Source organism: Prionailurus viverrinus, chromosome C1 (genome assembly GCF_022837055.1).
Source record: "Prionailurus viverrinus isolate Anna chromosome C1, UM_Priviv_1.0, whole genome shotgun sequence".
Classification (NCBI taxonomy): Eukaryota; Metazoa; Chordata; class Mammalia; order Carnivora; family Felidae; genus Prionailurus; species Prionailurus viverrinus.
The window spans coordinates 185,771,168-185,776,785 of NC_062568.1; the positions used below are offsets into that span (position 1 = coordinate 185,771,168).

The 5,618-nt window shown below is 53.2% G+C and overlaps 1 long non-coding RNA gene across 2 annotated transcripts; it reads left to right on the forward strand.

Annotated features, from left to right (window-relative positions):
• The first annotated feature begins 3,867 nt into the window (after nt 1-3,867).
• Nucleotides 3,868-4,834, forward strand: LOC125173885 (uncharacterized). Of its 2 annotated transcripts, none has more exons than XR_007155178.1 (3): nt 3,868-3,972; nt 4,069-4,284; nt 4,534-4,834. It is a non-coding gene; the product is annotated as an uncharacterized LOC125173885 (long non-coding RNA). The 2 variants fall into 2 exon arrangements; XR_007155179.1 differs by having other exon boundaries at nt 4,069-4,279.
• The last annotated feature ends 784 nt before the right edge of the window (nt 4,835-5,618 follow it).

The following is a 5,618-nucleotide window of genomic DNA, read 5'->3' on the forward strand; positions in this document are numbered from 1 at the left end:
CCATCCATCCAACCATCCATCCATACTTCCATCCATCCATCCATTCATCCATCCATCCATTCATCCAACCATCCATCCATCCACTCATCCATCCATCCATCCATCCATCCAACCATCCATCCACTCATCCATCCATCCATCCATCCATCTATCCATCCATCCACTCATCCATCTACCATCCATCCATCCATTCATCCATCCATCCATCCATCCCCCCACTCATCCATCCATTCATCCATCCAACCATCCATCCATCCATCCAACCATCCACCCATCCATCCATCCATCTATCCATCCATCCACTTATCCATCCATTCATCTATTCATCCATCCATCCATCCATCCATCCATCTATACATCCACTCATCCATCCATCCATCCATCCATTCATCCAGCCATCCATCTCCCACTCATCCATCCATTCATCCATCCAACCATCCATCCATCCATCCAACCATCCATCCACCCATCCATCCATCTATCCATCCATCCACTCATCCATCCATTCATCTATTTATCCATCCATCCATCCATCCATCCATCAACTCATCCATCCCTTCATCCATCCATCCATCCATCCATCCATCCAATAGGTATGTACTGAGCACCTACCCTGACCAGGCACTGCTGTGAGTTCTGGGGAAACAGGGGAGAATAAAGTAGAAGAAACTTCTGTATTCAGGAACTGATGACATTCAATTGGAGTGAATGATAAGATAACTACGTAAAGATAGAAGGGAAGATGCCAAGGAGGGAGATGGGGAAAGGAAGCCATTTTAGTCAGAGACAGTGTGGCACAATGGGTAAGGACCCAGACTCTGAAGCTAGAATACCCTGTCACTGTGTGGCCTTTGCTGAGCTCCATGCCTCAGTTTCCCCACCCTTAGGTTGTTACAAAGTACTTGGTGCAGTGCCTGGCACCCAGTGAGTGCTTCTTTGAAGGGGTGATATTTAAGGTTAAATAGGTGCCAGCATATACAGATCAGGAGAAAGTGGAACAGAGAGTGCAAAGGGCCCGAGGCAGGAAAAAGTTTGGCTTGTTTTGGGGAATTGAAAGAAGGCCCAAGTGGTTGGAGAGGGTGAGTGAAGGGAGCAGAGATCAGATTCAAGAGGGGCCAGTCAAGTAGTCTGGCTTGGAGGCCACTGTCACTGGTTGGATTGTAAACTAAGGCCCACGGGCCATCACTGAAGGGTTCTAAATAAAGATGCAGTCTGGTTTGCTTTTTCAGACTTGAGTGTGCTGTGGTGTGGGGCAAGTTTGCAGAGAGCCAGAAGGAGGGGGCAGCTGAGGGCTAGCGTGCCAACCCCAGGCAGGGCTCTGAGCTAAGCCCGGAAACCCAGCCGGGGACTTGTTCCAATAAGGATGGTGGGAGAAACGCCTCCCCACTGTTCCTGAATCTTCTTAATCCACTGGGGCCTTGAAGGGAGAAGCAAAGAGGCCCGGAGGGGAGCTTTTGAGGGATGTTAGTTTGCATCCTAATTGTGTGCTAAACAGGTCCGTGGGCAGGGCCAGCTGCAGAGCCTTAGCTGCCACCAAACTCCGGTGACTCAGGCCACAGAGCCTTAAAATATTTATTTCTGCGGCATTTGGAATTCTGTGCCTGCAAGGGAGCCCCCACTGGGAAGCAGGAAGCGGAAGCGAGTACCTGTTGGCAGCAGCAATCTGGAAACGACCCGGGGCTGCGCAGGTCCTGCCTCCCAGGCGAGCGGGGAGCAGTGAAGGCCTGCGGGTGCTCCTCCTTGTGTTGGAGGCGGGTGCCTCGCTGGCTCGCTCAGCTGGCGCGCCGTCCCAGGCACCTCGGGGAGATCACGCCTCCCTCCATTACAAATTGATTTTCCCCTTTATAGTCTGGGCCCCTGGTTTGCAGCCCACCTCACATTCCTTTCTGGATCCATTTTGAGGGGAAAAAAATATAACGTCAAGTCCTGGGTACATGAGTGTGGTAGTGGACGTGTTCTGGGAGTGCGTGTGTACAGCTGCATCGGGACACAAAGCTCTGACGACCCCTGGGGGCGCGCGCGGTGGGCGGGGGTGCAGTTAGCAGGGTGGTTTAGGTAGCGTTGGAGCTGTAGTTCATTCCCACCACCTGCCAGCACTGCAGCCTTGGCCAAAGCACCACACATCATTGCCCTTCATCTGAAAAATGGGGCTAGTACCCCTACCTCGCAAGGCTGTCCTAAGTCTTGGCTGAGGCTGCTCGCGCAAAGCACTTGGCCCGGTGCCTGGCTTGGCTGGTCCTGAGGTCTCCATAAATGGTGGATGTTATTATTGATGCATTCTGTAGGGTGTGAGCGGGGCTCAGGGACGGGCCCCCGTATGACCCATGGGGAGGCTGATCACCGACTCTTGGACACCTGGATCCCGGGGAAGGGCTCAGGCTGGGGAGGAGAATCAAGGAAGAGGGGGACAGGCAGCATCACTCTCTCCTCATAGGCGTGACTGCTGGGGGTATGGGGCGGTGGGGGAGCTTAAATGTTTGATGAGTCAGTTTCAGCTTTTTTATTTTGGAGAGTCTGCTGAGGCGGGAGCGGGCTGGATTACCATGAAGTGCTCCTAATTTGCACAGAGAGATAAGGAGCTCATCATAACTGAGAGAGGGGGACTGTTATTTCCAAGCAGCTGCGGCAGGCTGGTCCTAGGTGAGCCAGAATTTCTGGGCTGGGGGTGGGGGTGCCTGGGCTCACTCTGCCTCCATGGCCCCTGTACCAGGTGATCTCAGTCCTGGCCAGAGGTGGCAGGGGAGGGACAGGCACTCCTAGACAGAGGTGGTTGGGAGAAAGACACAGAGAAGCCTGAACTCATATTTCTGAAAATTGGACACGTTATTGAGTTTTATGAATGCCTGTCCTGCCCGAGGGATGCATAGCTATAAACTCGAGGCTGGGCTGCCATGATCTATCCCCTCCCCCCGTCACTCCCCGTCTCCCCCCCCCCCCCCCCCCCCCCCGATGTCTGAGGCCTGGAGGATGATCCAGCTGCTTTTTTCACTAGGCTTGCTCAGCCTGCAGTCTGGGCTCCTGCTGCTGAAGGGACAGAAGGCGGATGTTGGGAAGAACTTCCTAAGGAAGCATCAAGAGGGGCCTGTGTGATCCTAGCCTCAGGTGGCCTTTAGGGAGGGGCTCTGCCCAAAGTCCCCTTTCTGGGCCCTGAGCCTCAGTAGACCCTAGGTTTGGGAGGTTGACTGACCTGATAGGGAGGGACAAGTTGCTGAACTTTCTCGGGCTTGGATGGAGCTCAAGTGGGCAGCAGAGAGGTCTAGGGGACCTCATTCTGGTGGGACAAGCTCCTGGCATCTGAGCAAGGTGAGAGTGTCACAGACATTGTCTTGAGGGCTTCTCATCACAGCTTTCAAGAAGCAGGAGTCATCAGCCCCATGCCGTGTAGAGGGAAACTGAGGCGCAGAGGGGGCCATCTTGGGAGTGCTGAGTGCTGTCCCACAGGGCTGCGGGCTGGCTCCCAGGCTGCTGCCTGTGGCCACAGCTGCAGAACAGGAGGGCAGTCCTGGGCAGTCTCAGGGCAGTCAGGGCCGGCTGCCCTCGGCTGCAGGAAAGACGGGGTCTTAGAGCCGAGAGATTGTGCAGTAGGAGGGCTCCCGAGGCCACCTCCCTGCCGGTCAGTACTGCTGTGCCGTGGGTGCAGCAGCGAGAGCAGAGTGGACAGCGGCTGCAGAGTGGAAAGAGCACTGGATGGGAGCCTGGCCTCCGCCTGTTCCATTAACATTTATTGAGCGCCGTGGTATTACCCCATTCCGTCCCACAACAGCTCTGTGACGTGGGCACTGTGCATTTCATTGATTCTAAGATACAGTCTTAGAAGCCGGAAGCGCGTGCTGATCGGGGGCGGGGCGTGGGTTATAAGGGCGAGCATTTTTCTTTCTTCGTGGTCGATGCGCCAACGGCATGTTTTACACCAACGAATAGTTCTGCGCGATACAGAGCTCTGCCGATTTTGCAACTAAGGAAATAATCCTGGTAAGCGTGTTAATGGGTAACACCTGTGAAGCGTTGAACAGTGCCGGGTACTAGATTACGAGCTTCGTTATTTTTGTCGCCGGTTCCGTTCTGCAGATGAGAAGACTGAGGCTGAAGAGGTGGCGCAGGGTCACACAGAGCAGGGATCGGAACCACATCGGCTGACGCCAGCTCCCTGGGTTCTGGACCGCTTGGGATGTCAGTGAGTCCACCTGCTCTGGCGAGGCCTGTGCTGGGCTCCGGAGAAGAGCCGTGAGCAGGGCAGATGCGGTCCTGGCTCGCTCAGACCTTCGGCAATCTGGCGTGGGTGAGGTAGCCTTGGGGACTCAGGTGGCTTTGCGGGTCCCTGAGCGACTGCTGGCGAGGGTGGGGTCAGGAAGGGGGCGTGTCCAGCACTTCCGCCTTCAGTGTCCCGGCTGCTAGCGGTTTTTTTGCCCCGTAAGTAATTGTGTGTAAGGCAATTTTGCCCTAAAAGGATGAGAAGATAACTGGTTGACGGTTTGATTTGACAGTTTGTTTTCATTTCTCCGCGGACCCGGTCCCCCCATGTTTATACCACAGAGATCTCAGCCCTCGTGATCGTCTGGATTGTGGTGCAGAGTTTGAACTCACATCTGCCAGACAGCTTTGGAACGTCTATCAAGGGACGTGCGACAATATCCCAAGAACAAACAATAGCGCAGAAGGCTTTCATGTTGCAATGCGAACCTCATTTGCAAACACGCATCCTAGTTTTTGGAAACGGGTTTTTCTCTTAGGAAGGAAGAAATTTTAGGGAGAATCGAAGGCGTGTGACGCTGCACAGAACGATGAACCCACAGGCAAAGAGACACGTGCAATACTCCGACCCAAAGGCCCCGAAGACAAGTGTGAAGGTACAATCCACCAAATAAAACCAGCTATTCGCACCGCATTGCTATGGATTTGTACATATTTTATTTTATTTTTTATTTTTTTTTATTTGCACGTATTTTAAATGTATTCAAATACTTTGCATTTTGCAATAGTTTTTTTTTTTTTTTTTTACTTTGGTATTCACTTTTCATGTGTCATCCTGTCCTTTTTTTTTTTTTAATTTTTTTTTTCAACGTTTATTTATTTTTTGCGACAGAGAGAGACAGAGCATGAACGGGGAAGGGGCAGAGAGAGAGGGAGACACAGAATCAGAAGCAGGCTCCAGGCTCTGAGCCATCAGCCCAGAGCCCGACGCGGGGCTCGAACTCCCGGACCGCGAGATCGTGACCTGGCTGAAGTCGGACGCTTAACCGACTGCGCCACCCAGGTGCCCCATCATCCTGTCCTTTTTAAGGAACACCCCTCTTTTTTTTTTTTTTTGTGGTGTTACCTGGGATGGCAAAATTGCCTTATGGCCAATTAGTTATGCGGTGAAAATATGGCAAAAATGTGTGTGACAAAGCTGCTTATGGCAAAGCTGTTTAGAGCCAGAAGGTGGGTGGAGTGGGCACAAGGGAATGCTCAGGAATGCTGCTTGGGGGGTGCTGAGGGAAGCGCTAGGGGTGCTTTACAAAGGATGTGACCATCGGCCCTCCCGCCTCCTTGCCACCGCCTCCCTCCCTCCCCTCCTTGCCACTGTCTCTTGTACACCCATCACCTTCTCCAGGCAGGGCACAAGGCTGGTGTGTACA